Source organism: Sminthopsis crassicaudata, chromosome 2 (assembly GCF_048593235.1).
Source record: "Sminthopsis crassicaudata isolate SCR6 chromosome 2, ASM4859323v1, whole genome shotgun sequence".
Lineage (NCBI taxonomy): Eukaryota > Metazoa > Chordata > Mammalia > Dasyuromorphia > Dasyuridae > Sminthopsis > Sminthopsis crassicaudata.
In genome coordinates this window covers 238,627,768-238,640,449 of record NC_133618.1, presented here as the reverse complement: position 1 = coordinate 238,640,449, position 12,682 = coordinate 238,627,768, and positions in this window count along the sequence as shown.

The window sequence follows — 12,682 nt, the reverse complement described above, 5'->3', positions numbered from 1 at the left end:
AGTGATCCATGACACTTGGCTAAGGCAGGACAAAGGGGATTTTGGTCTGGGTAATTTCTCATGGATACCAGTCACTCTCTCATCCCACCTTCATCCCTCTCCCATCCCCCTTCGGTGGAACTTAGGACTGTGATTTAATCACTATGGGGAACTCCCAGAGTGGAAACTCCCCAGCCTATTCACTTCAGCTACTCAGCAGTAGCTTGTAATCTTAGAAAATTGCCTGAGGGTACTGAGAGGTTAAGTGACTTGCCAAAAGTCTTTGTGTAACTAGGCAGGTTTTGAACACAAGATTTTCTCTCTCCAGGGTCGACCTTCTAAGTATTAAGCTGAGGTTAAAAATAACCTTCAGAAAAACTATAAAATCGCCATTTTAAAATCAAACATTTCATGAAATGTATTTATACTATTAGAATGAAGATTTATCAATTACAATCATTTCGTAAAGCCTAAGGAATTTCTATTCCTATTTACTAAGCCATCCAGAGGGGATAGCTTAGTAAAATGAGGCTTGAGAAAATTCAAATGAAAAAAAGAGGAAGAGAAAACAGATATATTAATAATCATATAATTTCTCTCTCATGTAAGTAAATGTTTTAGGCAGATTAAAAAAGCTGCAGGATTTCTAAACTAAGGAGTGAAAATGTACCTTTAATATACCTTTTGAATTTCATTAGTCAGAAACCAACATCAACTCAATGCTCCTAAATTTAAGGAGGCATAAATCATAAAATCATGGGCTTCCAAAGGAGCACACTCGATGTGGCATGAGTCTATGTCAGTCAAATTTCTAAACTTATATTGATTTGGCTCCAAACATCATTCCACCATCTGTAGTGTTCTCAAATGTATTAATAAAATAAATTTTTGAGAAGAAGCTGGGCCTACTTATAGACATTCAAAAGTCTTTGTGAATCTAGTCAATAATGATTTGTTAAGAGTCCACATATTTAGGAAAAGAGGAAGGAAAAACACAGCCTGTAATAACTACCTCACAGAATTGTTGTAGGTAGAGAGTGCTTTGTTAAATTTTAAAGAAATGCTAAAGAAATGTGAATTTTTTTATTGTTATTATTAAACTCCCACCACCTTCACCTTTCCTAGCCAGCTTTCTATGACAGGAAAAAAAAAAAAAAAAAAAAGGAAACCATTTCCAGGTTTCAGCATAACCATACAGGTTTATTTATTGTTAGCCAAAACATTTGTTTACTCTCCTGTGGACAAAGCCTTAACTTTTATGTCAGATTGTTCCTGACAAATGGAATGAGGAGTCAATATTTTAGGGCCAAACATAGAATGGTTTATTTGTAACACACGTTAGTCCAAGCTCTGCGGAGCTTTGGTCATACATATTCAATATCTACTTGGAAGACTGGTCTATCTATAGGACCACACCCAATGCTGTTCCACAAGAAACCTGGAAAAAATCCAGCTCCCTTGCCAAATTGTTGCTGCACCAGAACTGGTTAATCACAGGTTCCATAGAGGAAGAAGCAAAAGCTCACTTGTGGCTCAGTCCTGCAGGTGTGAATGTAATTTGGTGCCTTCAACAACTGTGAGTACAAAATGGGAGACTAACTCCTTACACATTTTGGCAAGCAGCTATTCTCCCTGGCCTTTGTCATAGCTGACTGCCCACACGCTCCAGAGCTGGAAGCAAACTTTCTGACAGCTTTCTGGATTGAGGCAGCTTCTGCTTGGCTTGCTGCATTTGCTTCTGGCACAGGTAAAGAAGCAGGAGAGAGAGAAAGGGCACAAGTAAATTTCGAAATCTTAGGCCATTTTGTGAATGACTCAGTAATTCCTTTTGGAAGAATGCAATATACTGTTATCAGAAGTCATTTTTAAGTGGTGAAGGGAACATTCAGGAGTGCTTTATGTTTCCATAATGCAACCTTCTGCTCCCTTTATTTTTATAGCTTAAAAGGAATTTCATTCAGCAGACAATATGTATTTGTTGAAAAATAAACTGTGATAAATAAACTCCCAACATAAGGAACAGGAAGTCTGGAGGAGGAAGTATAAGGGTTTGGTTTTGTTTTAACTTTATTTATATTATTACTAGCCTTTTTTCAGAGGAAAAAAATCTGCTCCCCCCAACTCCTCAATATACATCCTATGTAACACAATATGGGAATAATATAGGTGTGCTCTCCTCAGTTAGAGAATCTGACGCTCTGAATGTCTGAGAGTGTAACTAAGCATTTAAAAATCAATACCTCTAATCCAAATTTGGGGTGGGGAGGAGGAGGAAGGAGAGACAGGGCAGCACATATTTCAATTGGAGAATGTTGAAGTTTTTCTTTGTAACTTTTTTTTTTTGTATGACAAAGGATGATCTAAAGGACAATCTTGACATTTCTTAATGTAGAAAAATACCCATTCTCTATGCATTAGTCCTATGATATTCAATCTCTGAGTAGTAAACACAGAAGATGTCTCAGCTGATTCATTACTGGAATAAATGTTATTTCTCATGGTAAAGGCATGTAAATATGGTTTAATTGGTGAAGGAAGACACATTAAATCAGTAAATAAAGTTAAGAATGTAGCTGTGGCTACCTCATACTTGTATTTTCAGGCTGGTTTATCTTTCTTAAGGAAGGAAAATCCAAAATTTCCCCTCACATTCAAAAAATATAATTCTCATAATAAAGCACAACTGTTCAGCAAAGTTAACAAGTAAAAGTGCTTACTGTAGCAAAATGTGAAACACATTGAAAACAGTTTGTAAAATGTAGAGAGAAAACATGTGACTAGCCCCAGGTCATTTTTACCAAGAAAATTACACAATCAAACTTGTTGTCACTCATGTCTGTTGTGTTAGGGCAGTGCTGAGCCTGTTACTACTCCTGTTACAGAAGTCTGCCTTACCTTAATAGCAGAGGATTGTTACAGATGTTAGAAAAAGACATCCATGTTTTTCCACATCACCCAGAGTCAAATATATAGAGACAACTTAAAATAGCAATGAAAAACCAAAAGGAGAAAAAGCCAAATGGCACACGTGTACCCAACACCAAACATTGGAAGAACTTTTAATTCTATGAATTAAAATACCCACTCATTATCTTTGTGGAATGAAAACAATTATCCAGATTTCACAGCTTATTAAGATACATACTCTTAAAAAGCACTTTGGAAAAACATTTACTACAATATAATTGCTTATCCATGTTAAGGGACAATATTCCAAGGATGAGCAAAGTACATGCTTACTCATGATCAGAATGGATATAAAGAAATAGCTAAAGGAATACCAAAATTAATGTGTGTGAGTTATACTATGAGGAAATCATAATTTATCATTAGTAAAGTTTCATTCCTCTGAAACATATGACTTTCAGATTGAAGGCATTGTAGAACTCCCAGTTTCAATCAGGACCTACCTACTAGGGGCCAGGCACTGTGCTAAGTGCCATTAGGTCAGGGTATACCAGACACATTGACCTAGCTGGGTCTGCTCCACTTTGATTCTATTCCTTTTGATTCTACATATTTAAAACAAAAGCAAAAACAAAGCAAATGGACAAACAACAAAATGTTTACATTTCATTTAACAGCTACTTTTTGATTACAACTGAGGAAAAACTCAGAGACAAGATAGAGTAATTGCAATGAAGTGTTCTTTTTCAATTACTACACTGGCAAAGGCTGAATTCTCTATAGAAAGTGAAAAGGGAATGAGATAATTAAAAGAGCATGTTTAATAATCTTGGTCCAAAAAGAACAATAAAATAATTACATTTTTGACAGGCTTCATTTTTCTTCTAACTTGGATGACTTTTAAGAGGAGTTCACCTACTACTAAAGCTACAAATTTTCACACAAAGTTTGTGTGAAAATCATTTTATTTGTATGGTAGTCAGCTGCCTTGATTATGTGCTGCCAACTTCTGAGAGAAAAGGTAGTTAGAATAATTGTATTGATGGGTTCTAATTCAATCAGTAATAGTAAAGTTATTATATTTTTAATTTATGCTCCAGTTTTTAGAGATATTCTCCAAAATATATTTTTGGGTCTTTAGTTGCATCTTTTCAATACTTTTCAGTATTATTTTTAAACTTCTTTCAGAATGATAATTCCATGAGAATTATAGACCAAAAAATGTGAAAGATAACTTGAAAAATACTGAGTCCAATCAGTCATTTAAGAGAAGGGGAAACTGGGGCCTGAAAAGATGAGGTTACTGGGGACAATTTGGGAATTTTGCTTAATAATTATAATATATGCTAAATATTACAACATCTCCTCTAGTGATTTTTAATGATAATTTAATTTTTTAGAGTCCCTGGAATAGAAACATAGTGAGAGTATGAATCTTAATACAAGAACCTTCAATATTATTTTGTGCTTGAAGGGTTTTCACTTAATTATAGTGGTCTATACCACATTCTCTCTTCCATGGCATCTCTATAGATATAGTTCCAACACTTCTTCCCACACTGCTGGAAGATGCTACTCTAGGCATAACATGGTGCTGTGCACCCTGTAGGAGCTCTATAAATATTCATTGAATTGAATTAATTGAATGCTAATCTATTCTGTCTCACCAAACTTCATGCATGAAGTGGATCTGCTTTTGTTTAAGGTTTGGTCTTGATGTCTGTGATAAACCTGAAAATGAGTTATAGGCCATGTTCATCCTTCAATCTGCTTTTAAGATCCTTTCCAGAAAGATCTATGATAATGTGATTGATTTATCATCTAAATTTGAAGGTCATATTTTTAAACTTCTATGCACAAAACAAAAATAAGTTTGAAAAATAATTTTAATTGATTTTAAATTGTTCAGTGATTTTAACTCATGTATTCTTTAACAGGTACACATACATATTGATACATTTTGTTTTGATATAATAGGGACTTCACAAGAAATGTCTAAACAATGTCACTTAAATTATAACTTTTATAATATTTTCATAATTTTTGATGTTAACAAGGAAGTGAGGCATATTCAGCAGAGGGAAAATCCCAGTATTGTCTTTTAATAAAAAGAAAGGATGTGTCCTTAACTTTGGCAGTGTGGTGCTAATGTTGCCCATTATATTTTTTCAGAGTTTTGTGGCCTCTCAATAATGATTTTATTTACATTGTTATAGTCTTTGTGTAGCTTTTTCTTTTAGTTCTACTTTTTTCAATCTTCATCATTTCATGGAAGTTGTTCCATGTTTCTCAGAATTCTTCGTATCATCATTCCTTTATAGCACAATAGTATTGGGTTATTAATTTGTTGTTAATTTTAATTTGTTATTAATCTGTTGTGGTTTGTTCAACCATTTCAAAATTATTTGGTATATATGTTGTTCCAGTATCTTATCACACATTATGTTACTTGAAAATTCTTGTGTATATGTATTTTCTCTTTTGGTCAATAAGTTCCTTTAAAAAAAAAAATCTATGTATTTTTGTTTGTTATTTCTATAATAAATTGTGAACATTATTTTTTACTAATCCTCATTTGTACTCTTTCTTAATATCAAAGAGCTAAAGTAAGAAATTTATTCTATTTATTTTTTAAAGGTATAAATGGTTCTTGTTTTTATGTTGTACTTATTTCCTGAGTCCTCCCTTTTAAGTGGGAAAAACATTTAAGCAAAATTAAGTGACACTGAATGTCTGACATCATACACAACTTTAAGCACACTGCAGGCTCCCAATAGGAGAGAGGAAGTATATTTCATCATCTGTTATGCAGGACTGAGGTGTGTCATTGCAATTAATCTGCCTTTGGCTTCTTCTTAAGTGTAGTTTTTTCTATGTTTGTTTATCTTACTGCATTCCTAGCTTTGCTTATTTTTCATCAATTCATACAAGTATTTCCATGTTTCTTTTCATTCGTTTGATGATATTAATAAACTACAATTTCAACAATAAATTTAATTAATATTTAGAAATCATTTGCTATGTAAAAAAAGTATTGTTTTAAGTGATAGATACAAAGATGGGGGGAAAAAAATCTAGACAGCCACTGGATCTTAAGAAGTTTATAGTCTAATAGGGTATAACTATCCACTACCCACAAACATATACACACACATAAATATATTACATGTGCACACTATGGGGTGATGTGAGGATGGTTGCAGGGATACAAAGTTAAGATAAGTCTTTGTCCTTAAATGTATACATGTTTACATATGTAAATATGATGGGGCAAGGAGTATTGTAAGACATGTTCTAAGAAAAGTTGAAGAAAAGATTGATTTCAGCTGGGTAATCAGGAAAAGCTTTACTGGAGGAGGAAGCACCTGAAAACTGGGTTTTGGAGGCAAAGGATTTCAAAACAGGTGTAGAGGGAAGGATATTCGTTCTAAGTACCTAAGATGGAATGGGTGTATTGGTAGTGATGTAATAGGGAAGAAGACTGGAGAATTGCCGGTAGTCTAGTTAGCTGAAACTTGGAATATTTGGAAGTGAGTGAACATGTGGAGGAAAGGAATGAAATGAGGAATGAAATAAGGCCGGAAAGGCAGGCTGGAACTAGGTTGTAAGGAACTTTATATATCAGCTCTTCCAGATAATCATTGTAAACCAAAAAATGGTAAAGTAGGTGTTTTTTTTAATTTGAAAAAAAAGTCAGAATAAATACTATTATCTTTAAATATAGAAGACATTTGAATAAACTACTGGACTCCATGTCTAAGGAATTACAGTATCTAATGATGCACTGATAGACTTAAGAGGTAAAAAGGCATATCAAAAAGGTCAGCATGTCCCTTAGGACACTATCTATCAGTGTGTGGTATCAGGCTGCAGGCCAAGCTAAAAGTGGGGAGAGAGGTGGGTGTGACTAACCTATTTTAAATATTTCATGATTATTTCTCTGTATTAAGCATTGTCACATGTTGATATGGTAGTGTTTCTAACCAAATTCGGAGAAAGTTTGGTATTTTGTTATATGTTCAATTAAAAAAAGTGGAAAGAGAAAAAAATCTATGAGGACATTAGGAAAACTCAAAAAGTCAATAAGTGAATTAAAGACAATTTCAGAAACAAGTCATTCTTCATCATTCTTTTCATAAAAAATGTATATGACACATGCAATTATAAAATGGTTATTTTTTAAAAATAATAAGTTTTTGTTGGTACGTCAACATATTATTCCATGCTCTTCCCCCTTCCAGAAAGTCATTCATATGACAAGTAGGATTTTTTGGTTGAAGGAGGAAAAAAGTCAGTACAACCAACCAATAAATTGAAAAAATAAGAAAACACGTATAACGTGTTAATACTATGAACCTTCCAATTCCATGAAGGGGTTTGTTGGTGGTGTGTTCTAATATGTTTTCATTTAAGTCATATTTGATCATTATAATTTTGTTACATTTATTTCAGATTTTTTGGCAAGTCATTTATTAAGTAGCCATTGTGTGCACACTGTGGGGTGATGTAAGAATAGTTGCAGGGATACAAAGTTAAGTCTTTGTCCTCAAAAAATTTAGTCTAAAAGAGGGACTATCAATATTAATAACTACAATCAAATGATGTGAGGATAGTTGCAGGGATACAAAGTTAAGTCTTTGTCCTCAAAAGATTTAGTCTAATAGGGGGCTATCAATATTGATAACTAACAAATGATATCAGGACAATCCATCCAAAGTACAGCTGCATAATGTATAACATCACATAAAATGGTATTATTTGATAGGTACATTAAAAGGTTAAAAAAACAAGCTCCATGTGAGGTATACACAGGAATGTGTGAAAATCATTACTGACCTGAGAGAATCAAACTATGTTTCAATAGTGTTATGTTCAGAATGTTAAATAGGATTCAGGTTTCTCTGTACTTTCTTGATTAGAAAGATATCAAAGAAAAAAAATCTCAAAAATCATAACTACTAGAAAAATGGCTTTTAAAAGGTTATTACAGGGCAGATAGATGGCCCAGTGCATAGAGTACCAGCCTTCAAGTCAGGAGGCCCTGAGTTCACTTAAGACTGATCTGAGACACTTTAATACTTCCTAACTTTGTGACCCTGGCAAGTCACTTAACCCCATTTATCTCAGCAATAAATAAATAAATAAATAACAAAAAGCTTGTCTACATTATGACCAAACAGAGACTGTGCTGTGGTGGAAAGAGTCCTGAAATCAAGGATAGGAGAGATTTGAGTTTGTATAATGGCTGTGATAAAACTTAGGTGATAAAAGTATCAAACATCAATAAATGGAAATGTCTTCCTCTTCAAAATAGGGTCAATCATACTTGATATGCTTACTGCAGAAAATTATTAAATAAAGAGTACTTTGCAAGCCTCACAACACCATAAAAATATGAATTAATAAACTGAAAGAACATTGGATTAAGGATGAGATCTAGTATTGTCCTAAGCTTGGTCAATTATTGGCTATGTGAGTTTGGACAATTTACTTGGACTTTAATCTCTTTAATATGTAAAACACTTTGAAATTGACAAAGTGCTTGATGAAAACAAAGTTATTAATCTTGTCATCTTCATAGTGCTTTTGAGAGAAAAATAAAGAGTAACAAAACAAACAGAAAGATAATGAATTTATATGATTCAAAAACTAATTAAAATTCAATTATTTGATTTTTAGGTGATTTTATTACTTTGCGGTAAATACAAAACTGCTATCATTTTAAGAAGATATACTTTACAATATAAAAATAAAAAATTACTTTGTTGTTCTATATTATTCTATGATATAGAAGTTTCATGGATTTCTGTATGAATACATGGCTGAATTTGTCAGAGAAACAGAGATCCCAGTAGTATTGAGCTCTACCTCCATAAAAGAGGTCATGCTGATTAGCTTTTAAAAGAATTATCTTATCAAGAAATGAGAAGTCTCAATAGGGAGCTTAACAGAACACTGTACCAGTGCCTAATTATCTCTAGGGAGTCTAAATCCGAGCTTCCATTTATTTACAGGTATAGTATTCTGATAAATAAGGCTATATAGTTCAAATATGCAAGTTCTGTGGAAAAGAAGAGGAACAGGTCCTTGGCCACAAACTGGCATGCACTCCAAAACACACACACACACACACACACACACACACAGAAAACAAAACAAAATGGGAGAATGGAAGACACAAAAATGCTCTGGAGCAGTGGAAAGAACACTGTCCAAAAGGATAGGTTCACATACCAGCTCTGGTGCTGATTACCTGCATGACTTAGATCCAGTCATTTAACCTCTCCCATACTTAGTTTCTTCATCTATAAAATGAAAGGGCTTAACAGAGTAAGATTCTAAGTTCAAAGAACTAATTCTAGTAGACTGGGAGATAGAGACTTAGCAAACCAAGCAATCCTTTTATAAGCCCTAAAGGAAAAGCTATATTAACTAGTTTAAGTAATTTTCAGAATTTCTGCATCTGTTAAATACAATACTTAAATGAAAAATGATTGCTAATAACATTTGACATTTGACTGAGTAAATTTAAAATTGGGAAAAATTGCCAGTGTGTCCTTAACCATAATTAAATATGACAACTTTTAAAACAATGTTGTCTACTTCAGAAATTTAGCTGGTGTTTTCTCATTGTTTATAAGCAATGTTAGACTCCACCTAATAACTTTCATTTAAACAATTCACTAATAATAAGACCAAGTACAGTTTTATGAAACAAGGAAAAAACCAAGACAACTCTATTTTTAAGTTGGTGACCCCTTTAGATGTTCTGCTTCAATCTGTTATTTCATCTGGTAAATGATAATGTGAATATGACTGGGCCAACTCTGTAGTTAGAGAAAGGAAAATTCAAGCACTACAGGAAATGGTGCTTCATGATACTGGTAATTAAGTAATGTAGAACCCTTCTTTCTGAGTCAGCATGCTGCTATAGAGCTCTTTTGTTTCTGTGGTTATTATACATGAAGCTAGGGAAATCTCTTCTTCCCAACCCTTCCCCTTTTATTTTTTAACATTTCAAAATAATTTTTGACTTTAAAATTCCTAGATTGGTCATATTGACTAAATAACCAGACATACTATGGGCAGACCTGAACAAAGAGTTGGATCATCCACAAGCTTACATTTCAAGGCCCACAGCCCATTGAAAAGAGTTCTGAGAATTCATAGAATTTAAAAGGCTCCCTTAATCTTATCATACAGTAATATACTTTTCAAAAAAATTTTTTTAAAAGGAATCTTATATAATTATAAAAACATCTTCTATAAGATTGCTGAACAACAAACTAACTTTAATTATATAGGCAAACGGGTGCACTTGATGAAAATGTGGTAATGAGATAGTTACCAAGCCAGCAGTAAAGCACATTCTTGGTGGGGGATGGGTGCCTGTATTTCCACATTCATGTTTACTGATCATAAAGAAGGTAGGAAGAGGCCAACTTTCTCCTAGCTTCTTTTGTTAGTTTTCAAAAAAAAAAAAAAAAAAATGCGCTGTTATGAGCACTTTGTCTTCATTCAGTAGATTGGATCACACAAGAAAATACTGTTAGAAATATTCAACCAGGGGACTAGCTAAAAATTGTCTATGTCAGTAGCAGACATTTCCTGTAAATGTAGTAAGTACTATAGTTATGCTAACAGAGGCTTAAAGCTGAGAAACTTTAGCTGATCTAAAATTTTCTTGGCTTTGTTGAGGAAAGAACGCTGTTATTTGTAGATTTCAAGTAAAAGTGACTCAGAAAATGTTGGGTACTTCTACACTGAGGATTTTTACTTTCTTTTTTCAATAGAGCAAATACACTGACACATACATATGTGTGTTTTTACCATTCCTACTAGATTAGTTATTTCTGAAAATCCATCTGTATTAGCCCTGGAGGAGCTTACATGGAAGATTCCTTTTTTGGGGAAGTCTACCTCATTAATTTGATTTTTGCTGACATACCACGATGCATATTTAATGTAAAGAGAACACAAAGAAGGAACTCTTAAAAAAAAAAAAAGAACCAATATTAAATCTAGTATCTAAAAATCCAACCCCAAGGATTTTTAAAAAGGTATTGTTTTTTAAATATGCTAATTCATATTTTGTTTTCAAAACATTAATAGCACTTTCAGTTCTGAATGGTATAGGAGATGATACTTTTATTTACACTCACTCCTCAACTATTTTAATCCATGTGTTAACATGGCTGTGTTAAAATATTTACCAAGAGCAAGTGGGAACAAAAACATATTAATTTAGAAATATTTTTAAAAGGACATCAGATTGCTATTAGCAAGAATGTGTCAACAATATGTGCAAACCACGTTTAAAAAAAATCTGAGAAAGCAGTGGTGCAGAAGAAAGAGGAATGGATATGGAATCAAAGGATTCAAGTTTGAATTTTGATTCTGCTACTTATCATTTATATGACCTCTGGCAAGGCACTTAGCAACTCTAGCCTCAGCTTCCCCTTCCGATAAAATTCTGTAATGATCTGATGATCTCCAAATTGTTTTCTAGCTCTAAGTTCTATGATCATTTTAACTGACTGGTTAAGATGAAATGTTATCCTAAGGAAAGACATACAGAAGAATATGTTAAATACTATATATCTTATATAGTTCATGTGATAGAATAGGCTTATGTAGAGAAGTCATATATCAGCTTTAAGCCCTGCAGCTAGAAATTATTACTTTTTTTGGCTGTCTTCCAATAAATTATATCACATTATAACCTTTCTGCTTTATATGCATGTAACTATACAAGTACATGCATTTTTCTTCATCAGAATGTAAACTCCTTTATGGCAGAAATTGTTACATCTTTGTCTTGGTATCCCCAATGACTGGCACAGAGTAGGTAGGCACTTAACAAATGCTTAATTGAAACTGAACAAAAGATTTCTTTCATGATCATATCCTTAATCCTAAATTTTTCTGATTTTAACTGTACCAGTCTATTTAGTGGAACCAGTGATATGCTCATGTGTTAATTTTTTCAGGTTACTTTTTTATTGAATAATAAAAGGGACAAGAGAACCCAAAGTATGAACATTTGAAATTTGAAAGAACAAGCTAGAAAATGACATTTTTTTAGGATCCAATAAGTGAATTTTTGCTATATCGTTCAAAGAAGGAATAACTGAATAAAAAATATTTACCCTGTCAAGAATTGACACTTAGAATATTAATATAAATGAAACATCAAGGAGATTTTATTCTAATATAGGAAACCAGCACATCTAGGGGAATTGTGGCCAGGGAAAATATTTTGGTTTGGGAAGTCAGGGATGCTGAGTAAACTCATGGGGGAATTTGATTAACATGCCTTTTCCAATAGCATGGGAAGAGCAACAGAGCAACAATGGTAATTATGCTCACGTTGTGTAGTACAGAATCATAAGATTTAAAGTGGAATCATTGCTTGCATATTGGCTGGCACATAGCATTTAATAAATGCTTGTTAACTTGATTTTAGAGATCATTTAGTTTAACACTCATTTTACAGATAAGAAAACTGGGGTCCAGAGAAGTTGTGATTTGTTCAGAGTTTATGCATAGTAATAGAGTAAGAATTCAAACACAGGACTTCTGATTTCAAAGTCAATGCTTATCAAACTTGACTGTTTTCTGTCTTCCCCAGTCCCCTATAGTTCTGTCAATCTGCCGAAAACTCAGAGCTTTGTTTTTTCTTCTTATTTTTACTTTTAAGATGGGAATTGAGCTTTTCTTTCTTGCATTTTTTTTTTTTTTTTTTTGGCTATTATTATATCTGACCCAGTAAACACATTTGTGGTTTTCTTGGCAA